General features: G+C 37.1%; 1 protein-coding gene and 1 pseudogene across 5 annotated transcripts in view; both read right to left on the bottom strand.

Annotated features, from left to right (window-relative positions):
- Positions 1-24,923, bottom strand: part of SOX6 (SRY-box transcription factor 6) — a 692,888-nt gene that overhangs the window by 533,400 nt on the left and 134,565 nt on the right. For all 4 annotated transcript variants that reach the window (XM_033206912.1, XM_033206899.1, XM_033206900.1 and 1 more), the window contains exon 2: positions 7,116-7,189. The gene's annotated coding sequence lies outside the window, so the exon portion shown is untranslated. The remainder of the gene's footprint in view (positions 1-7,115; positions 7,190-24,923) is intronic.
- LOC117081187 lies at positions 15,267-16,575 on the bottom strand (annotated as a pseudogene). The gene has a single exon (XR_004436123.1). The product of XR_004436123.1 is annotated as an aldo-keto reductase family 1 member B1-like (transcript).

Below are 24,923 nucleotides of genomic sequence, written 5' to 3'. Positions count from 1 at the left end.
CTGAAAACTCAGCTATACTGGAAAAACCAGAATTCCTTTTCACTGTTTATTCCATTAATGTCTCTAACATTGGGCTTTTCTGACTAAAACCATAGTGTGACAATAAAGAGTAGCTTTTCTGTCCTTAAATAGAGTCAGTGAAGCAAATTTCATAAACCTAAATCCTACCTTATTTTGGTGGCAGGCCATTTTAAAGGTTTGCAAGAAAAAACAGTAATTTAGAAAGTCAGAGAGGGAAAAAAAGATTCAAAACTACAGCAAATAAAAAGCACTATTAAAAATATTATTTTCTCCAAATTCCATCAATACAGCTCCAAAACACCACTAAGAGATTAAAAATAGGCCAGGCTGTCCTTTCAGGTATAAATTAGAAACAGAAAGTAGACAGGGCAGAAAGAACAAGTATCTAAGGGCCCTAGTATATAAAATTTAAAAGCTTAAAATGTAATGGGTATACACACACAGATTAGCAAACTCCTTTCAATTAAAGTAGATTTCTGGCCACAGTTCACAAATGTATAGTAGCTGTGTGTATTAATGTAGATACTTCAAATGTCAGTATATCTCTAATTAACATGAGCATACAACTGTAAAACTGAGAAGGCACAATTTTAAATTCCTTACATTCCCAGCATTAATGCTTTCATGGGGCAGCTCCCGTTGTCATGGAAAATGGCATTCAAGCCCTATTTGTGGATTTTCACAGCTCATCTTTTTTATTTACCTGCTCTATGTCAAGATTAGCCTGGAATAATATTTTTTAAAGATAACACACTTAGACCTACTTGTCCTTAAAATCACAGATGTTCTCACTGAGGGATCATTGGTCTGGACTATGCTCAATTTTAAACAGATTTCTTTCCATTTTAAAATGCCACAAAGACATGATTTTGTGATTTTTGTTTGTTTGTTTCCTAAAAATCTATGTAATTCAAAAAATTTCAGCTGAAGCATGCCATGTGGCAGTTTTGGAATAGAGGAGTAGGAAAATATCAGGGAGGACCAAATGGTCCAGGAACCTGAGGAAATGAAGTAAGTGGTAAAAACGTCCCTACAATATCCTCCCTGACTTAGTCTACCTCAAAATTTCAAAAATATTTATACAGCAACCAAGTGAAGACTGAGATAGTGATCAAAAACAAAAGAGAGCTGAAATTCTCTCTGAAAGGGGACAACACGGTGTTGTGAAAGGATCACTAAATTTATACCATGAATTCAAGATTTGAATCCTGCTACTCTGCAAAAATAAAGACAATTCCTACTCATCCCACACAGTTTTTGTGAAATGCAGTCAATTAAATGTCTGCAGAATCAAGTGTTATACCATCTTAATATTCTGTTGGTATTATTATTGCCTCAAGCCTAGAGTTAGGCAATAATCACTTTTTGTACCACACAATAAAATCCTTGTCAGAGACCTCAGGAAAAAGAGTGCTACTAGAGACCATGAGCCAAGATAGAATTGTTTTAAAGGAATTCATTATCAAATTACTAAAAAGACTTGGGTAACCTGAAAAAGCAGGGTAGCTAATAAACTATGTCTGTTTTTCTGTTTGTTTGTTTGTTTGTTTTTTCTTTAACCCATCATTTACTGCTCTGGTAAAATTAAATGGTCCGAATTACATAATTATTTTTCATTAGAGATTTAAAAAATCAAATGTGAGATAAGAACATGCAAAATAAGGCAATCTTCCACAATGCCTACTTTAGGAAAAGAAAAAAAAGGAAGTTTTATCTTTTTAAGGAAAAAAAAAAAACACTAGAATATAATGCAGCTTCTGAAGAGATAGCCATTTTCCTTCCCATTGTTTTCCTCTTCTGGCCTGGGTAGTTGATTTGAGTAGGTAAGATTCCAATCGGTTCTCACACACTCTTGGTGTGGCCCATTCATTATGGATGTGCAAAACAATATCCCATCTTCCTTATCTCACAGACAGGCTTGCACACCTTACTAAGAAACCTACCTATGGCCATGAGGTATAACTTTCTGCCTTAGATCATGTAGCAAATAAGCAGTTCTAGGACATGAAAATTAAAGTTCATAAAAGAAGTCATTGTCGTTGAACCCATTTGCCTATTCTCAGGCCTGACGAGATAAATATTTCTATCGTTTTAGATGCCTCATCTTTCAGTATAAGTGGTTGGACAGTTTCCATAACAAATGAGAGAAGTAGAAACTCAGGAATTTTGGATGCCATGTTAATTTCATCTGACTTATCTTAGTCATAGTATCATCTGGCTATATTTCTTTAACCAAAAGGTTCTGCAGTCAGGACACGGCCCTAGGAAAACCTGAGATCACTGACCAAAGGAACACCAAAGCCCATGCCCTAAACAAGCATATGTAAATTCTCAAGATCAGAAAATAGTTGCTTTAAGCCTGTATGACTAGCATGACATCTGCCTAAGGGGCCAAAATCTGACAAAAAGTTTTTTGGGTTTGTGTTTTTTTTTTTTTTTTTTTTTTTGAGACGGAGTCTCGCTCTGTCGCCCAGGCTGGAGTGCAGCGGCAGGATCTCGGCTCACTGCAAGCTCCGCCTCCCAGATTCACGCCATTCTCCTGCCTCAGCCTCGTGATTAGCTGGGACTACAGGCGCCCGCCACCACGCCCCACTAATTTTTTTGTATTTTTAGTAGAGACGGGATTTCACTGTGTTTGCCAGGATGGTCTGGATCTCCTGACCTCCTGATCCACCCACCTCGGCCTCCCAGAGTGCTGGGATTACAGGCGTGAGCCACTGCGCCCGGCCTTTCTTTTTTTTAAATGTGGAACTCCAGAAATAACCATACAGAAACTACATCAACAGTGCCCCTTCTAATTTTAGCCTTTCCCTTTGTTAAGTCAAAAGAAAGTGCTCAGCTGCTTGGATCACCACCATTCAAAGTCAGTCTAAATGTGTCTTGGTGGAGGGAATAAAGTGAAGAATTCAGGAAATAGAGCCTTTGGGTGATAAGAAATGTAAACTATATTTTAATGAAGGCCATCTTGGTTGAAATGCTGGTAATTATATTTGTCACTTTAAAAACTTTACTCATTGTAAAAACTTACTAAAGGGAATGACTAAATAATATAAAAGAAGAGAGAAAGGAGGTAAAAAAGAGACAAAGCAACTAAGATAAGATTTGGACAGCTCAAAATTATTTCCCTTCACTCAGATTTCCAGTAGAGTAAGTTCAGTTCCTTAGAATCCTCTGTTTTCACAAAGAGCCCTTCAAAGATACTTTGTATTTCTTTCTCCATCTTCTTTGCTTCCTAATCCCCACCACAATACCTTGCATAAATTAAAAGTTTATGTTTAATCTAAATGACCCCACAGTTTATATAATTTTGTGCTTTACATAAGACTTACATCTAAAAATAATAAAATGTAAATTGATACCATTTCATAAAATAACAATTTATTTATTATTAAAGCATTAAAATACAAAAAATGTATTAAACTATATTAAACATGAATATCTATTTTTTTAAGCTGGTTCAAAATGCCTGTCCTGGATACTATTATTAAAAGAAAGGTAAAGCTGGTATTAAATAAATTTTCAATAGCTCTGCTTAAATACAGAATCATTTAAACTCTAATTTATAACATTACTTACTTCAAATAATTTCCTAGGAGTATATTCTTTAAAACCCCTTTATAGCAGTAAACTAACAAAGAAAAAGTTTCCTGTGTCTTTGCTGTTATCAAATGTAAAAAAGCCCCTAAACATCAACAGTTTACAACAATGTACACATACACATATATTTGAAATGCAAGTTACTTAAATATAGGTTTACATACACACAGACATTTTTAATACCTGCCACACACTCTGCACCACTTCTATATAATATATACTGATTAATTTCAAATACTTTAATAGATCTTTAAAAGTTCATTCAATTTTTTCTTGAAATTTGTCTTCTTTACTTATGAAAAGTACCTTTGTTCTCCAAAATATTATTTAAAATATAATGGTGTTTTGTGGATGGGGAAGAGCAGTATGCCTTAGTATAGGCATGGCTTGAAGATATTGCAGGTTTGGGCCAGACCACTGCCATAAAGCAAATATTGTGATAAAGCAAATCACGCAAACATTTTGGTTTCCCAGTGCGTTTAAGTTATGTTGACACTATACTGTACTCTGGCAAGTGTACAATGGCATGATGTCTAAGAAACAATGTATATACCTTAATTTAAAATACTTTATTGCTAAAAAATCATAATGATCATTTGAGCCTTCAGTGAGATACTTTCTTTTTGATGGGTGGAGGCTCTTGTTTTGATGGTGATGGCTACTGACTGGTCAGGGTGGTAGTTGCTGAAGGTTGGGGTGCCTGTGGCAATTTCTCTTTTTTAGTTTAGTTTTGTTTTGTTTTTTCAAGATGGAGTCTTGCTCTGTCGCCCAGGTTGGAGTGCAGTGGAACGATCTTGGCTCACTGCAACCTCCACCTCCTGGGTTCAAGCAATTTTTCTGCCTCAGCCTCCTGAGTAGCTGGGACTACAGGTGCGCACCACCACGCCTGGCTACTTTTTGTGTTTTTAGTAGAGATGGAGTTTCACCATGTTGGCCAGGCTGGCCTCAAACTCCTGACCTCGTGATCCCACTGTGGCAATTTCTTAAAATAAGACAACAAAGTTTGCCTCATTGACTCTTCCTTTACAAAATATTTTTCTGTAGCATACAGTGCTGTTTGATAGCATTTTACCCACAGCAGAACATCATTCAAAGTTGAGTCAATACTCTAAAACTCTGCTGCTGCTTTATCAACTACATTTATGTAATATTCTAAATCCTTTGTTATAATTTAAACAATGTTTACAGCATCTTTCACCAGGGTAGACTCCATCTGAAGAAACTACTTTCTTTGTTCATTTAGAAGAAGCAACTCCTCGTCTGTTAAAGTTGTATTATGAGACTGCAGCAATTCAGTCACATCTTTAGGCTTCACTTCTAATTCTACTTCTAATTCCACTTCTCTTGCTATTCTACCACATCTGCAGTTACCTCCTCCAATGAAGTCTTGATCCCTTCAAAGTCATCCATGAGAGTTGAAATAAATTTCTTTCAAATTCCTCTTAATATTGCTATTTTTACTTACTCCCATGAATCACAAACATTCTTAATGGTATCTAGAATGGTGACTCCTTCCTACGAAGTTTTCAATATACGTTGCTCAGATCCATAAGCAGAATTACTATGTATGGCAACCACAGCCTTACAAAATGTACTTCTGAAATAATGAGACTTGAAAGTTGAAATTACTCCTTGATCCACGGCCTACAGAATGGATGCTGTGTTAGCAGGCATGAAAACAACAATAATCTCCATGTACATCTCCATCTGAGCTCTTGATGGCTAGGTGCATTGTCAATGAGTAATAACATCTCTAAGGGAATCTTTTTTTCTGAGTAGTAGGTCTCAACGGTGGGCTTAAAAGACTCAGTAAACCATGCTATAAACAAGTGTGCTGTCACTCAGGCTTCCTTATTCCATTTATAGAGCACAGGCAGAGTTAATTCCTAAAGGCCCTAAGATTTTCAGAATGGTAAATAAGCACTGGCTTCAACTTAAATTCACCAGCCACATTAGCCTCTAACAAAAGTGTCCACCTGTCCTTTGAAGCCAGGCACTGACTTTTCCTTTCTGGCTATCAAAGTCCTAGATAGCATCTTCTTCCCACATAAGGCTATTTGATCTACATTGAAAGTCTGTGGTTTGATGTAGTCACCTTCCTCAATGGTCTTACCTAGATCTTCTGGATAACTTGCTGCAGCTTCTCCATCAGCACTTGCTGTGTCACATTTACTTTTATGTTATGGAGACTGCTATTTTCCTTAAACCCTATGAACCAATCTCTGCTAGCTTCAGACTTTCTTCTGAAGCTTCCTCCCTTCTCTCAGCCTTCACAAAAATTGAAGAGAGTTAGGGCCTTACTCTGGATTATGCTTTGGCTTAAGGGAATGTTGTGGCTCATTTGGTCTTCTATCCAGACCGCTCAAACTTTCTCCATATCAGCAATGAGGCTATTTTGCTTTCTTATCATTCATAATTCACTGGAGTAGCACTGTGCATTTCCTTCAAGAACTTTCCCTTTGAATTCACAACTTGGCTAACTGGTACAAGAGGCCTAGCTTTTGACCTGTCTCAGCTTTCAATATGCCTTTCTCACAAAGTTGAGTCATTTGTAACTGTTGATTTAATGTGATTCTTTAATGTGCTGCTCTTCCTTTCACTTGAACACTTAGAGGTCATTGTAGGGTTATTAACTGGCCCAATCTCAATATTGTTGTGCCTCAGAGAATAGGGTAGCTCAATGAGAGGGAGAGGAATAGAAGAACAGCCAGTTGGTGGAACAATCAGAATACACACAATACACACAAGTTCACCACCTTATATGGGCTTGTTTGGTGGGGCCCCATAATAATTACAATAGTAACATCAAGATCACTAATTACAGATCACCATAATAGACATAATAATAATGAGACAGTTTGAAATATTGTGAGAATTATGAGAATGTAACAGAGACACATGAAGTGAGCACATGCTGTTGCAAAAACGGTGCCAATAGACTTGCTCAATGCAGGGTTGCCATAAACCTCTAATTTGTTTTAAAAAAAATCTGCAAATCACAATAAAACAAAGTGCAATAAAACGAGGTATGCCTGTACATTATCTCCTCATGTGCTGACAGCTCTTTGAATTCTATACTGTCTCACATCTTTTCTATGGGCACAGGCACATAGCACTTTTCAAGTACAGCCAACTAGAAGACTACCAGAAGTTATCAGTGTAAATTATTCATGTGTATATAGACTAGACACTTTAAGATAACTCATTCCTACAATTGAGCCCTATTCTCAAAGAGTAAGATATTTATTCTTTAAGCTTATTATAATGGGCCCTGCATTGTGTTATTTCACTGGAAATTACAACAAATTGAGGCATTTTACCAGCTGGTACTTTTTTGTATGCTCCTCCCAAGAAAACACTAATCAAAAAATAATAATTACAAAACAATCGCAAAAAAACTAATAAAAATTCACACATACTAGGAGTTAAGAACTTGTTTACAAACTGTAACTGTTCCATTGCACAATGAGAAAAGTAATAAATAAACCAATACTTACAAATATGCACAAAAAATATCAGCCCCAGCACCCAGAAATCACTGGTAAATTGCCTTTGAATTCATGAAAGTGACCTGAAAATTTAATAGAAAATGAAATTAAAAAGGATCAGTAAATTGCATTTATATGCTTTATGAAAGAAGTATACATTCTGGCTACAAATCATATGATTTTTAACTCATGTAGTTATCCCCATCTACTCTAATAACTTTTTCAAAAATGATAATGCCAAAAGAAACAATTATTTCATTGTTCTACATCTAAGAATGCCAGATCTCCATCCAATATTGCTCTTTAAAAAAAAAAATCGGTAATAAAGTAGGTGTTAAAAGTACAAATAAGTAAGAACAAAAGGGAAAACATTTTTAAGAGAAAGAAAGAAAGAAATAGGCTTATAATTTATATTTGAAAAACATTTAATTTATGTCTGCAAGTTGAAATGAATTAGCTTCACAGAGAATATCTTAAATGTGCTTGACAGGAATATCTTGTAGGTAGAAATAATAAGAAAGAATGAAGTGTTTGTTCTACCTAGGTGTGGAACCCATAAGATGCTTAGGCTATTATATACAATGCATTCTGTATAAGCCATAATTCAATTCAAAATTCTTTTGCTCACATATACTTTATTCTCGCTGAAGAGGTAACAGATGCAACTCAAACACACAGAGCTAGCCTTATACAAATTTTTAACATACAAAGAATCATTTTATGCCTCTAAATGCCTATGATTTCCTCTATCCAGGACCCCCATGCATTAGAAGGTAGTTTGGTAGTTTATTTTTATTGTTTGGTCTAAATACAGCATATTTTTAGTTCCATTAAAACAAAGAAACTTTGTTACAGAGGCTGTATTCTTTCAAAAATGTGAGCATGGCTATGAGTAGCAGTCATCAAAAAATAATAATAGAGCTTGGGTTCCTAATTTAGGTCAGAAACTTTCCTAGGCTCTAGGGACTGGTTTGATTCAATCTGCAGTTTTTAAATATAGCCAGCAAATATCTAGGTTAGTTACAGCTAACTAGATTTAAATAAAATCCTTCTGAAAAACAATGGATCTTGATCAACATCATTTGTAGGAACCACTGCACCCAACTTTGCAATTATAGCACAAATGACCTTAATAGATTAGGTATAGGCATCTGAAATTAAGATGAAATATGAAATAAATATCTAACTCAGCCCTCTGCAACCCCTAAAATATGCTTTACCTAAATGATCAGGTAATTTATTCTATTTTCTAGTCAAGATTGATAGATAATAGAGCCAGGTGCAGTGGCTCACACCTGTAATCCCAACACTTTGGGAGGCTGAGGCAAGTGGTTTGCCTGAGTCCAGGAGTTCAAGACCAGCCTAAGCAACATGGCGAGACCCCATCTCTAAAAAATTTTTTTAATTTTTTTAAAGATTAATAGATGACAAAGGTGTGGGCATTTGAACAGCTTTAAGCATCAACAGCTAATATACCCATTAGACTCCTTCACTAGACCTTCTTGTCCTTGTAGGAAATGGTGCCTCAGGGCTTCCCCACTCTAGTTTCACCAGTTTCCAGCAATTCTGTAACGCCTATTTCCACAGTGCAAGAAGTACAGGACAGTCTGGCCAGGGGGATGTAGCTCTGTCATTAATTTTTGGCATTATACCCTTTTCTTCCTCATTGCTTCTGCTGTTTAGGGATCTAGGGGAGTAATTTTATCTGGGACACCAGACAAGCCTACCTGGACACACTGTGTATATTATCAAAAACCATCAAAGAGTACTGGTTCTGATTCAAACCATCCTCACATGCTATCCCCCGCTGAATTATAAATTATAATTTCCTTATAAAGAAGTTACCCACTAAATAAATTTTATAGCAAAATGCTATATATCCAAAAGTCTAAATTCTAGAAGAATCCAAAAGAAGTTTTAGTTCTTATACATTTTAAAATACCACACCTTGTTTTTCTGGCAAATACTTTTTAAAAGCATTAATTGGAATTATGCAAGATACATGATACCTCCTATCCCTTCACTTCCACATAAAGGATAGGGAGCTAAAAGAAACTGCGACCAGAAAATATTGCGGTTAGGGTAGATTTAATTTTTTAATCAATGAGCTATCTTGAATTAAGATCTCTAACTCTAGAAATATTTTTAATTTTGGAACAAGTCAGATTCCAGACATTTAGAACAAATAATATTTTCACATACAAAGTCACAATACAAAGTCAATAAATCTTATTCATCATATCAGTGCAATCCTGCTACATATGTTTAAAGCAACTGTGAATCTCATTATCAACTGATTTGCACTATTGGTGAAGTTTAGAGCAAAGATTTAAAAATAATAAGTTTCTATGGTCAAAGAGTTCATTACTACATAATTTTTAAAATGACTGTAATGCATACTTCTGCATGCAGATAACTGAAAGCTAAACAAGCAACATTTTATGAGCGGCAAAGAGTTAAGAATTAATACACACACAATTAAAATAGGTACTTTTTTAAGAACTAGGAAAGTTTAGTCTTAAAAAGACATTTCCAAAAATAAAACCAGTCACTATGGTCCTGAGGGCAGCACAAATGTGAAAAGATAGAGAAGGAAATGCCAGAGCAAATCATTATGTGTTCTGGAAAATCTCAATCTGCTTGGTAAAATGAATCCTCAGAACACCTAATCACCCATGGATTGTTCCAGTTCTCTATTTGCTCATTTATACATTCAGCAGAGAGTGACCATGGGTTAAAGATCACACTGGACAGTAAGAACACAAAAATTTTAAATTAAAAAAAAAAGGTCTTTCCCATCAAGGATTTCAAACAATCAATAATCTGACCTGGGTCATAGTCTATTACACATCTGACCATGGTGGTAATTTGCTCCATAATATTTAGTCAGCAAGTCTTTAACATATTCTTAATATACTAAATAAAAAATGCATTACTACATATACTTCAATATGCACAAGAGGCCAAGTGCAGTGGCTCATGCCTGTAATCCCAACACTTTGGGAGGCCGAGGCAGGCAGATCACTTAAGGCCAGGAGTTTGATACCAAACTGGTCAACATGACGAAACCCTGTTTCTACTAAAACTACAAAAATTAGCCAGGCGTGGTGGTGCACACCTGTAATCCCAGCTACTCAGGAGGCTGAGACATGAGAATCACTTGAACCTGGGAGGCGGAGGTTGCAGTGAGCCGAGATTGCATTACTGCACTCCAACCTGGGTGACAGAGTGAGACTCTGTCTCAAAAAAAAAAAAAAAAAAAAAAAACAAGAGATACAAAGAAGAAGTGTACAAATGAAGAAATGCAAATGTCCAATAATATGAAAATGTGTATAATCCCCCAAATAGCCAAAGAAATGTAAATAAAATATTTTCACTCATAATACTGGCAAAACATTTTATAAACTGGACAAAAACTGGTATTGGTGAGACTGTGGAAAAATAAGCACTTTCATGTACTATTGATGGGATTATAAATGTATGACTTTTCTCAATGGCAATTTTACAATAAGTTTTAAAACTTCTACTGTCCATATCCTTTGAGATTTCAACACTACTTTCAAAAATTATCTTAAGGAGCTCATTATAAATATGATAAAAGATACACACATTTAATATGTTCACTACAGTTTTTTATAATAGCCAGAATTAGGAATTGATTGAATAAGTAAATTGTGCTACAAACATATAACACTACTCTGTAATTATTAAAAATCATTATATAAATCTATATTTATTGACAAAAAAGACTGCCACAATACATTGTTGAATAAAAAATATGTGTATAATAAAAGTCCACCAATTTATAGAATATCAAATATTTATGTGAAAATCAAATATATATGCATGTATAAGTTTCACAAAATATAATTTAACAAAAATGTTAACATTGGGCAGGGTGCCATAGGTTATTTTTACTTTCTTACTCTTTTGGTTTGATATTATTTAGATTTTTTATGCTTAGCATGTCTAATGTGTGCCAAAATGAGGAAGCTATTTCTAAATCCAGTACATCACTTAGAGATTCAAAAGAAATCACCCAGATCTAGGATAACTTGCTATTAGTCTGGGGGCAAAAGCCAAATATTAATATTAGTTTTAAAAACCCTCAAAATTACAGGGCAACTTCAAATGAGTATCTTAACATCAAATGAAGAAACAATAAACATTTTCACAAAAGCTTGTCCCACTCTACCAAAAATAGGTAATAGATCAAAGGTAAATAGCAAATAAAAACATTGCCACCTCCCTGTATAATTAGACTTTAAAAGCTTTCAAGCTACATTTTTAAATCCTGCCTAAAGCCTGTCTTTAAGCCAAACCCACTTCTGTTTTTAGTAACCCCCTTCCCCTTACCTTCGTTTTATTATTTGAGTTAGCAAGAAAGTTCAAGTATCAAATGGGTGATTGGACTAAATGACCTTACAGCCCCGAGATTCAGTGATTCTGAGGTATTATTTAAAGTACTAAAGTGCTTCCAAAACACCTGTAACAAATTTTGTCTGCTTTTACATTAAATTGTAGCATTGCATGATTAAAACTGAAGTCAAGAATTAAATAACTTTTTAAATTTATTGATGCATTGATTTTACTAATATTATACATAGTGAGCCACTGAATTAAAACAACTGTCTTCAAAGCATTGATTTTCTCAACTAACTTTTAGGAAAATATCAATGCCTGGTCTTTCATATATCAAAATAAAAATTACACATTAAAAATATCCTGTATGCAAATTGAAGTGGGTTTTCCAGGAGATGTGATTGTTGCATTAAAACTATTGCTATTTCCTCCAAAGCTCCATCAATTTAAAAATTTCAATTCTTCACTGTTACTATCACTTGTTTTGCTTATGGCTTTACTAGATTAAACCAATGTTTATTGAACTACATAATGCTTAGTTTTCTTTTTCCTTAATAATCATATTAAATTATGCAGAATTTGAATCAACTATAAATAATAAAATGTGAAATTTGACTTTCAGTAGAACTGACATTAAGCTAATGTCCAGTATTTTTTTTAAATGGAGATGTTAATAATTAAAAACATCACAATACTGAATAGAAAATTGTGTCTCCTAATGCAAAAGGTTAGAGTATTTGTGAGGTATCAAGGAAGACAATTTAAGATGTTACCTAGTCCACCACTCTGCTGTTCTGGAAGAACTTGCTTCCTCAAAGAAATAGGAATTTCTCCTATTCTTAAAGATCTCCAAAGGTAGTTATTATTGAAGCCACCTCATAATAGCTTATTCATGTATTCATGTATTCTATGCTGCTCAACCTATATCTCTTCAATATTATTTTGGTATTGAGGGCCACCACTTAGAAGGGACATTGGCAAAGCATTCAGAGGAGAATGGCTAGGAAACTTTATCGAAACCATGTTACAATAGAATGGTTGCATGTTCAATGATGGTGGTTGGAATGAACTTGGAGATCATGGAGTCCAGTGGTTATCAAACTCTTAGGTCTCAGAACTCCCTTACAGTCCTAAAAAGTATTGAGGGTCCCAAAGAGCTATTGTTACATTTATCAATACTTACTATATTAGAAATTAAACTTTAAATTTTTTAAATAGTTATTTTAAACAACAATAATAAACCTATTACACAGTATTATAAAGTATTTTATGAAATATAAGCATATTTTCCAAAATAAAAAAAGAGAGAGAAAACTAGCATTGCTTTACATTTTTGCAAATCTCTTAAATGTCCGGTTTAGAAAAAGACAGCTAGATTATCACTGGTGCTACTGCATTCAATCTGTTGTGATATGTTGGTTTGGTGGAAGTATGTGAAAAGTATCCATTTTCACACAAATAGAAAGAGGCAGAATGTTTTAATAGCCTTTTCAAATAATTGTGGCTATTCTTTTATATTATATCAAAATTTGACAAGCAATCATTTCTCAAAGGTTAATTGCAATATGGAATCTAAAACTTGAATATCAATACACTTTTTGTATTCCATTACTCTAAAATCAAATCACCTTTAAACGGATCTTTTAGCTATGCCTGACTTTGTAACACTATACATTAGTTCATTTGAGAAATATTGGCTCACTGAGTTTAAAACATTGACATGTTCTATTATGCAATATTGTTAAAACCACATTTCTTAATATCACCACCCAATCTTATCAGAAAGGTTTTTAAGTATTGGGAAGCGATCATGATTGTGGTGGTGGGTAAAAGCTTTCCAAACTACTCATTTGCTCTTGGAAGCTCAAATTTTATTGACAAAAAAGTGTCACTTGCTTTCCTCAAAATAGGCAGGCTCACTTTGTTCATTTTTGAGAATATGTCTGCCAGGTTTTTAAGTCTAAATAACCATTGTGTGTTTGTTAGTTGTTCTTTCAAGTAAAAAATGGTGTTCTTTGAAAAAAGTAGTTCAACTCAATTACAAGTGATTTTCCTCAAGATAACCATCATACTTGGGTATGTAGTGTAAGTGCCTTATACATACTTCCCATTTCAGCACACAGAGTATTAAAGAAGGGTCAAGAGTTAATAAAATTAATAATTTTGCTGTTTCATCTACAATGCTCTTAAGTGAAACTGGCCTTTTGTTTCTTTGTTTTCATGAGTGGTAATAATAAAGAATTCAATGACTACTAACATAATTTGGTGCCACTGTCTTTTTTTTTTTTTTTTTTTTGCTTTTCTATGTTTTTTTTTTTTTTTTTTTTTTTGAGACGGAGTCTCGCTGTGTCGCCCAGGCTGGAGTGCAGTGGCGCGATCTCGGCTCACTGCAAGCTCCGCCTCCCGGTTCCCGCCATTCTCCCGCCTCAGCCTCCGAGTAGCTGGGACTACAGGCGCCCGCCACCGCGCCCGGCTAGTTTTTTGTATTTTTAGTAGAGACGGGGTTTCACCGTGTTAGCCAGGAGGGTCTCGATCTCCTGACCTCGTGATCCACCCGCCTCGGCCTCCCAAAGTGCTGGGATTACAGGCTTGAGCCACCGCGCCCGGCCGTTTTTTTTTTTATTATTATACTTTAAGTTCTAGAGTACATGTGCATAACGTGCAGGTTTGTTACATATGTATACTTGCGCCATGTTGGTGTGCTGCACCCATCAACTCGTCAGCACCACTCAATTCATCATTTATATCAGGTATAATTCCCAATGCAATCCCTCCCCCCTCCCCCCTCCCCATGATACGCCCCAGTGTGTGATGTTCCCCTTCCCGAGTCCAAGTGATCTCATTGTTCAGTTCCCACCTATGAGTGAGAACATGCCGTGTTTGGTTTTCTCTTCTTGTGATAGTTTGCTAAGAATGATGGTTTCCAGCTGCATCCATTTCCCTACAAAGGATGCAAACTCATCCTTTTTTATGGCTGCATAATATTCCATGGTGTATATGTGCCACATTTTCTTAATCCAGTCTGTCACAGATGGACATTTGGGCTGATTCCAAGTCTTTGCTATTGTGAATAGTGCCGCAATAAACATACATGTGCATATGTCTTTATAGAAGCATGATTTATAATCCTTTGGGTATATACCCAGTAGTGGGATGGCTGGGTCATATGGTACATCTAGTTCTAGATCCTTGAGGAATCGCCATACTGTTTTCCATAATGGTTGAACTAGTTTACAATCCCACCAACAGTGTAAAAGTGTTCCTATTTCTCCACATCCTCTCCAACACCTGTTGTTGCCTGACTTTTTAATGATTGCCATTCTAACTGGTGTGAAATGGTATCTCATTGTGGTTTTGATTTGCATTTCTCTGATGGGTGCCACTGTCTTAATGTGTGCTAAGGCACCAGTAGTTTTAACCCAAAATTGCTATACATCCTCAGTGCAAATGTCAATACAGTGAAAATGACAACTAGCAATTTCCCATTATGATGAAAATAGTTTTGACAACACACCCTCTGAAAGGGTCTCAGGGATCCCCTGTGTCCACAGGCCACATTTTGATAACTGCTGATCTACTCTGATACTCCATTTTGCAGCCAAGGAAATTATCTTAGTTTTTTCAAGCATACAGTAAGAGGCAATGATACCTAGCACAGCAAATGTAATATAGTAAATGCTGATCAAAATTAGTTTCTCTTTCCTCCTTCCCAAAGAAAGAACAATACTTGTGGCTGGAAATTACAAAGTGGTAGGTTTTAGTTCGGTCCAAGATAAATCTTTTTTTTTTTTTTCCAAGCTCACAAAAGGACTTTTTATTTGAGGCAAAGAGAAGTCTTGCTGAAAGGGTTACAGTTCCAAGCAGTCAAAACTCAACTGTTACTTGCACTATTTTGACCTGGTAGATTTTGCTTCCCTTTGGTCAGAAAAGGGTATTCAGGTTGTACTTTCCCCAGCAGGGCAAAAAGAAGGGCAAAGCAAACTGAAAGAGACCTCTAGTCTACTGACAGGGCTCTTCAGATCCAACATCAAGCTGGACACACCCTTGCTGGCCACTCTACAGTTTGCTGTCCCATTGCTGAGTGACACAGGCCATACTACCTTTGCAATGAAAACAAATGAGGCAGGAAACACAGGTATAGGTCACTTAGGGATGAGCAGGCAACCACAGCTTCAAAACTCTTCATGGAAGGGGTAATCCTTGTGGCAGGCACAGCTCACCAAGGCACAGACCCTCCAGTTCCTGTTGTAGCTGAGTGAGGTGGTCACATCCTGGCTGCTCAGTTCAAAGTTAAAAACCTTAACATGCTCAGCAATGTGTTCTGGTGTCACAGATTTGGGGATCACCACCAAGTTCCTCTGCATGGGGAGCTGGATCAGGACCCGGGCTGTAGTTTTATTGTGCTTGGCTGTGATTGCCTTGATCCTGGGATCCTCCAGGAGGGAAGGGTCCTCGGGCTTGGCCCAGTACCTGTAGGGAGAGCCGAGGGGGCTCTAGGCAGTCACCACAATGCCTTCGGACTGGCAGTACTGGATTAACTTATCCTGAGTGAAGTACGGGTGGCACTCAATCTGGTTAACCACAGGCTTATCCTTTAAGTCAGGTTTGTTTAAGATCCTCTCCACCTGGAGATGGTTGAAGTGGAGATGCCAATAGCTTTCACTAGCCCTTCATCCACCAGCTTTTCCATGGCCGCCCATGTGTCCAGAATATTGGTGACACTGGGAACCACATTGCCTGACTCATCCTTCCCAGGCTTAAAGCCAGTTGGCCAGTGAATAAGGTAAAGGTCCAGGTGGTCCAGCTTCAGGTCACTGAGCGTCTTCTGGCAGGCTCCTTTCACCAGGCCCTTCTCATGGCACGTGCACCACAACTTACTGACAGTAAAGAGCCCCTTACACTTCATCACCTGCTCCCTGAGCTTCTCCTGAATGGCCCCCTCCACCTCATTTTCATTCTGGCACACATGGGCACAGTCGAGGTGGTGGTACCCAACATCGATGACCACCTTCACAGCCTCAGTCACCTGGCATGGAGGAGGCTTCCAGGTGTCCAGCCCCAGGATGAGCATCCTGGTACCGTTGTTGAGCATGAGGTGGCTGGCCATGTCTGCTGCACTCCCCAGACTCCCACCCAGAACTGTGCCTAGTTCAGTCCAAGATAAATCTTTTAAAGCAATGAAATAAGTTGCCTCGTCAAATAGAAGTTGTCAAAGTTGAGACTGCATGACTCTTTACCAAGAATGTTGTAGAAAGAATTCTTACAGAGTTTAAAGTTGTACCAAAACTTAGCTGATTATATAATCACCTAAAAATCTTTTATAAAGTTCAAATTTCTGGGCCAACTCCAGACCTCCTAAACCAAAATCTCCTTGAGTGGACCAGGAGTTTACATTTTTTTAAAAGCTCTGGAGGTGACTGTTACAGTTGGCCTAGATGTAGATTGGTATTCAGGAACTGCTGTATCAGTTCTCCTCTAAAGTCACTACCACTCTAAGATTCTACAACTTTATACTATCCACACCCACTAGGAAAAATACCTTTACACTTTAATGTAACATACCCTAAGCCTACTTTAATAAATTATATGGTCAGGATCAAGGTATTTCAGGGTGAAGAGAGGAGGAATTATTGTTGCATTTCCTTAGGCCCACCAGTTCACCTCTGCCAACATGTGTAGCTGAATTGTAAATCAGAGATAGGATTGCATAAATTTGACACATTTTACAACTGCCAACACTTTACTGCTCTCCTGAAAGAATAATTCAATAAGAGCTATCTATGAACAAAGTGGTCAGTATAAAAAGAGTGTCTACACACACAAAAAAAAAAAAAAATTAGGGCCAGGTGCAGTGATTCACACGTGTTATCCCAGCACTTTGGGAGGCCGAGGTGGGAGGGTCGGTTAAGGTGAAGAGTTCAAAACCAGCCTGGACCCCCATCTCTACAAAAGAAATTTAAAAATTAGCCAGGCAGCCGGGTGCAGTGGCTCACACCTGTAACCGCAGCACTTTGGGAGGCCAAGTGGGCAGGTCATGAGGTCAGGAGTTTGAGACCAGCCTGGCCAACATGCTGAAACCCCATCTCTACTAAAGATACAGAAACTAAGCTGGGCATGGTGGCGTGTGGCTATAATCCCAGTTACTTGGGAGGCTGAGGTAGGAGAATTGCTTGAACCCTAGAGGTGGAGGTTGCAGTGAGCTGAGATCTTGCCACTGCACTCCAGCCTAGGTGACAAGGCAGGACTCCATCTAAAAAAAAAAAAAAAATTAGCCAGGCATGGTGACACACACCTGTAGTCCCAGCTACTCAGGAAGCTGAGGCGGGAAGCCCACTTGAGCACAGGAGGTTGGGGCTGCAGTGAATTAAGATCACACCACTGCATTCTACCCTGGGCAACAGAGTGAGATCCTGGCTCAGAAAAGGGAAGGGAAGGAAAGGGAAGGGAAGGGGAGGGCAGGAGAGGAGAGGGGAGAGGAGAGGAAGGGCGGGAATATTTAGAAGACCACATGTCATTACTTTATAAAGGTATTTTACAAAGGCAGCTTATCATTATGAACCAAGATCAAATTACAGACCACAAGACCACAAGCTTCCAAAAACTATTTACAGAATCACCATGTGACTTAATCCCCAAAATTTGTATTTTGACATTTTCACTAAAGAAATATTCCAGCCGGGCGTGGTGGCTCACGCCTGTAATCCCAGCACTTTGGGAGGCTGAGGCGGGCCGATCACGAGGTCAGCAGATCGAGACCATCCTGACTAACACGGTGAAACCCCTTCTCTACTAAAAATACAAAAATAAATTAGCCAGGCATGGTAGCCGGCGCCTGTAGTCCCAGCTACTCGGGAGGCTGAGGCGGGAGAATGGTGTGAACCCAGGAGGCGGAGCTTGCAGTGGGCCGAGATGGCACCACTGCACTCCAGTCCGGGCAACAGAGCGAGACTCTGTCTCAAAAAAAAAGAAATATTCCACATACTTCATAAACACAAGGCAGCACGGCAACCTGACAAAAATCAAATAAAAATTTTGCAGTGAGTAAAAAAGAATATATTTTGTAACTTTTCACCTAATAAACTTGTTCTCCTTTATTCCTTCATGTCCGTTGCTTTTCTTATCAAAATAAACTTCTTTGAAATAACACCTATTGTCTTTTCTAAGATCTTTTTTCTTACAGCCTGTGTGATTTCAGAGATAACTAGTTAATAATAATAGTTTTTAAAAAGGCAAAGGGTCCTGTATGAGTAGGTCTGGAGAAAAAAAGTCATTATCAAAACATAATCCACAGACTATCTATATCAGAACTGCTTAGAGTGCTTATTAAAATAAAAAATTTGTGAGCGGGTGCGGTGGCTCATGCCTGTAATCCCAGCACTTTGGGAGGCCAAGGTGGGCGAATCACTTGAGGTCAGAAGTTCGAGACCAGCCTGGCCAACATGGTGAAACCCCATCTCTACTAAAAATACAAAGATTGGCCGGGCATGGTAGTCCTGGCTATTCAGGAGACTGAGGCAGAAGAATCACTTGAACCTGGGAGACACAGGCAGCTGTGAACCAAGATTGCACCACTGCACTCTGGCCTGGGTGACAGAACGAGACTCCACCTCAAAAATAAAATAAAATAAAATAATTTTAAAGATTATTAAAGCTCCACCCAAACCAATCAATTCTATGATTCTGAGAGTTGGCCCATTAATCTAATTTTAAGCATTCTTCAGGTAATTCCTAGCACACTAAAATTCAAAAATTCCCAGGCTAAAGAGAAACTGTGCTAAATGGGAGTATGCTCACAAAAACTTTTGTGGAACAATGAAAATTTTGTAACTCTATAAAATGTCTTATTTTACAGAAAAGATTCTCAATGATTTTGGAGTTCTTGTTTTTTAAAAATAAAATAACGATGTTTTCTTAAATATAAGGAGGTATTAGAAACTAGACATTCGAATTTAACTAAAAAATTAAGTCTTAGTTAATTGCAGGGTGCTTTTTTAAAAAATCTGAGATAAAGATACAAGCCATTCTTCAGCAATTCAACTAATATTTCTGAGAGCCCACAGGATGAACAGCATGAATATGGATATCTAGGGATACAGGACAATAAAGCATAATCCCAGACCTCCAGGAATGACCAATTGGATTCATTGTAAGATAGATGCTATAGTTAGAATAGTCTTGCTTTTGCAGTACACTATCATATCCAGAAAGAGAAGAGGATTCCTATCCTTGCTGAGTTTTCTCTTCCTGAGTTCTGCTCACAAAATGGAGTAACAGTAGAGTGGCAGAGATTTAAAAAGCACTCATTTAACAAAATCTTGGAAATAAATTTTAATTTTTAAGACCATACCTCTTTTTAATCAGCGTATTTTATATAGAGTAGACATATAGAAAAAACTGAGGCAGGGCCATTCTTTGTACTTGTTCTAGATAATTAAATCAAGATAAATTTAAAGACAGCTAAAGATGGTCAATTTTCATCCTCATTTTTTAAAAGTCTTCTTGCTACCACTCTCAGTACCACTCCCTCTTAACCACAAATAATGACTTCAGTAATGAAGCGCTGTAATTTAAAAGTATCAGGCAAATAACAGCAAGTAACTTCGATGAGTTGACACCGCCTGTTGCGCAAATATGTACTTAGACTATTATAAAAATAACAACTGCATTATCAACTGGATACAGACCAGAACAACTTATGGGAATACAGAGAGTCAACATAGTCTCAACTTGCATGTATGTGGCACTTTACATTTTTCAAGCGTTCCTAAATTTATGGTAGAAATTAAAAGGAAGAGAGATGCTGAAAGAAGAGAAAATAAAGATTTGATAACTATGGGCTAATTATCTAAGAGTCCTAATTCCTAGAGTAAATCATCCTTACTCATCATTTACTGGATGCTTACTCTGTGCCAGACACTGTGTTAAGCCCTGAGAAAACAAAAATGAATGCAGTAGAGTTGGTGACTTCAAGGAGTTCACAGCCTAGTAAAGAAGACAAATAATTACAGCTTTGTATGCAATATGTAAAGAAAAGAAAGCAGATTATAAAACTATATAATGTCACTTTCTAAAATAAAGAAAATACTTTTAAAGATGAGGATGTTAACATTTACTTCCCAAAGTTTTTTTGGGGATTTGACATATGAAAATGCTTACTAGATGGGGTATGCCTTCCATAAATGTATTTCCCTTTTTGCTTTTTCCCTAAGACTCAAATGAAATGAGCTCAAGTCACATCTTAGGTGATGTGGTAGCTAGTATAGTCATCCACTTTTTAAAGAGGAATGCCTTAAGGGTACAAGACCCTACAGTTGTGTCCTTGGCAATGCTACCACATTATCACACCTAACAAATAAACAGTGTAGAGCCACTAGGAATTGGTCCTTGGCAATGCTACCACATTATCACACCTAACAAATAAACACTGTAGACCCACTAGGAGCTTAGTTGCACACTACAGGTTAGTCCTTCTCAACCTTACCTTAGGTCTTTTGCTCACTCTCAAAAACAAAGAAACAAAGAGGATCATATGGAGAGATCCTGCTTATCATTTCACTGTATCTTCTTCATAACAATTTGAAGATTTCACTTTGAAGTCCAGACAAGATCCGGTCTAGCCTCGGAGGTTGCCTCACATTCTAAGTAAAAATATCAGGGATAGCAGAATGAAATGTGCCCAAGTTTACAGGCAAGGAAACAGACATACAACTCACTTAGGGCCACATGACAAGTTGCTGACAGAGCTTTCATTTGAAGTCAGAGTTTCCCATTACTAGACATATGACGTAAAGCCAAAAAGGGGGGATAAAAATTATATTCACATACTTTTTAAAAAGTAATAAAAGACTACGTTCTTAGGAAAAGGACTGAGAGGAATAAGCTGTTAACAAAGGCTGCCACTGGGCATGGGACAATAGGTGAACACTTTCTTTCCATTTTTCACATTTTTCTAAATTTCCTTAACGCTGAACATTTTAAATTGGAAAAAATCAATTAAGCAAAAAAAAGTATGCAGTTCTACTATTTTATACAGAGTTCACACTTGTGAAGGTCACAATCTTGAGCAACATTCAGAGTATTTTTTAAATTGTCATTAACATGCAAGTAAATCTTCTATTTAATAATGTGAGTTCTATATCCTACATCCAAAAATAAGTGAAAGTTTAAAATACAGGCAACTCACTAGTCATAATATTACGTCATTATGTGGTTATTAAAACTTTTATTTGGAACCTTAGACAACAGAATGAGAAAACATTTGTGGTATGTATCCACTGTATTATATAATAGACTTAGTCAATAGAGTTATCTAACTATCTTTAAATCAGCAATATTCCTCTGAAAGTATGGTCTGAGATAGATTAACTACTTTTTCCTTGATAAATAACTTCCATTTAGACCAATATCCCTGATGAACATCGATGCAAAAATTCTCAATAAAATACTGGCAAACCGGATTCAGCAGCACATCAAAAAGCTTATCCACCATGATCAAGTGGGCTTCATCCCTGGGATGCAAGGCTGGTTCAACATTCGCAAATCAATAAACGTAATCCAGCATATAAACAGAACCAAAGACAAGAACCACATGATTATCTCAATAGATGCAGAAAAGGCTTTTGACAAAATTCAACAGCCCTTTATGCTAAAAAGGCTCAATAAATTCGGTATTGATGGAACGTACCTCAAAATAATAAGAGCTATTTACGACAAACCCACAGCTAATATCATACTGAATGGGCAAAAACTGGAAAAATTCCCTTTGAAAACTGCCACAAGACAGGGATGCCCTCTCTCACCACTTCTATTCAACATAGTGTTGGAAGTTCTGGCTAGGGCAATCAGGCAAGAGAAAGAAATCAAGGGTATCCAGTTAGGAAAAGAAGAAGTTAAATTGTCCCTGTTTGCAGATGACATGATTGTATATTTAGAAAACCCCATTGTCTCAGCCCAAAATCTCCTCCAGCTGATAAGCAACTTCAGCAAAGTCTCAGGATACAAAATTAATGTGCAAAAATCACAAGCATTCTTATACACCAGTAACAGACAAGCAGAGAGCCAAATCAGGAATGAACTTCCATTCACAATTGCTTCAAAGAGAATAAAATACCTAGGAATCCAGCTTACAAGGGATGTAAAGGACCTCTTCAAGGAGAACTACAAACCACTGCTCAGTGAAATCAAAGAGGACACAAACAAATGGAAGAATATACCATGCTCATGGACAGGAAGAATCAATATCGTGAAAATGGCCATACTGCCCAAGGTTATTTATAGATTCAATGCCATTCCCATCAAGCTACCAATGAGTTTCTTCACAGAATTGGAAAAAACGGCTTTAAAGTTCATATGGAACCAAAAAAGAGACCGCATTGCCAAGACAATCCTAAGTCAAAAGGACAAAGCTGGAGGCATCACGCTACCTGACTTCAAACTATATTACAAGGCTACAGTAACCAAAATAGCATGGTACTGGTACCACAACAGAGATATAGACCAATGGAACAGAACAGAGTCCTCAGAAATAATACCACACATCTACAGCCATCTGATCTTTGACAAACCTGAGAGAAACAAGAAATGGGGAAAGGATTCCCTATTCAATAAATGGTGCTGGGAAAATTGGCTAGCCATAAGTAGAAAGCTGAAACTGGATCCTTTCCTTACCCCTTATACGAATATTAATTCAAGATGGATTAGAGACTTAAATGTTAGACCTAATACCATAAAAACCCTAGAAGAAAATCTAGGTAGTACCATTCAGGACATAGGCATGGGCAAGGACTTCATGTCTAAAACACCAAAAGCAACGGCAGCAAAAGCTAAAATTGACAAATGGGATCTAATTAAACTAAAGAGCTTCAGCACAGCAAAAGAAACTACCATCAGAGTGAACAGGCAACCTACAGAATGGGAGAAAATTTTTGCAACCTACTCATCTGACAAAGGGCTAATATCCAGAATCTACAAAGAACTCAAACAAATTTACAAGAAAAAAACAAATAACCCCATTGAAAAGTGGGGAAAGGATATGAACAGACATTTCTCAAAAGAAGACATTCATACAGCCAACAGACACATGAAAAAATGCTCATCATCACTGGCCATCAGAGAAATGCAAATCAAAACCACAATGAGATACCATCTCACACCAGTTAGAATGGCAATCATTAAAAAGTCAGGCAACAACAGGTGTTGGAGAGGATGTGGAGAAATAGGAACACTTTTACACTGTTGGTAGGACTGTAAACTAGTTCAACCATTATGGAAAACAGTATGGCAATTCCTCAAGGATCTAGAACTAGATGTACCATATGACCCAGCCATCCCACTACTGGGTATATACCCAAAGGATTATAAATTATTCTACTACAAAGACACATGCACACGTATGTTTATTGCGGCACTATTCACAATAGCAAAGACTTGGAATCAACCCAAATGTCCATCTGTGACAGACTGGATTAAGAAAATGTGGCACATATACACCATGGAATACTATGCAGCCATAAAAAAGGATGAGTTTGCGTCCTTTGTAGGGACATGGATGCAGCTGGAAACCATCATTCTTAGCAAACTATCACAAGAAGAGAAAACCAAACACGGCATGTTCTCACTCATAGGTGGGAACTGAACAATGAGATCACTCGGACTCGGGAAGGGGAACATCACACACTGGGGCCTATCATGGGGAGGGGGGAGGAGGGAGGGATTGCATTGGGGAGGTATACATGATATAAATGATGCTGACGAGTTGATGGGTGCAGCACACCAACACGGCATAAGTATACATATGTAACAAACCTGCACATTATGCACATGCACCCTAGAACTTAAAGTATAATAAAAAATAAAAATAAATAAATAAATAAATAAAAATGCAACACAGATTCATTGCTAAAACTGAAAGAGATAACATGTAAAGCAATTAGTCCAGTACCCTGGCACTTAACAGGTATACTTCACATAGCTAACCTCTTAGAGTAACAATGGCACTTCAAAGTATGAGTTTTTTAACCTTCTTAACTTTTTATTCCATTACTTCACACTCTACTAAAACAACAGGAACCAGAAGGCAGTCTAGTATAGTCAGAGAGTGAAGGCTAGGAGGCAGATCTAGCTTCAAACCCTGGTTCTGACATTTAGTAGATATGTAACCATGGGCAATTATTTAATTTCTCTGCGTTTTAGGTTCCTCATTTGTAAAATAAACACAATCTCATCTCACCTACCTTAAAAGATTTTAAGGATAATAAAATGAGATTATCTACATAAATATCTAGCAACATACTGAGCCCACAAAGTAATGTGTTCAACAATTTTTGGCAATTATTAGCAGGAAAAATAATTGCCAAATTTTCTGTAAAAGGTCAGATTGTAAACAATTTAAGCTTTGATAGCCATATGGTCTCTCTACCCAACTCTGCCATCATAGAGCAAAAGCAATTATAGAAA

Source organism: Trachypithecus francoisi, unplaced genomic scaffold, assembly GCF_009764315.1.
Source record: "Trachypithecus francoisi isolate TF-2019V2 unplaced genomic scaffold, Tfra_2.0 Lachesis_group8, whole genome shotgun sequence".
NCBI classification, from domain to species: Eukaryota; Metazoa; Chordata; class Mammalia; order Primates; family Cercopithecidae; genus Trachypithecus; species Trachypithecus francoisi.
The sequence above is the reverse complement of the archived record's forward strand: the minus strand, read 5'-3'. Positions and strand labels throughout refer to the sequence as shown.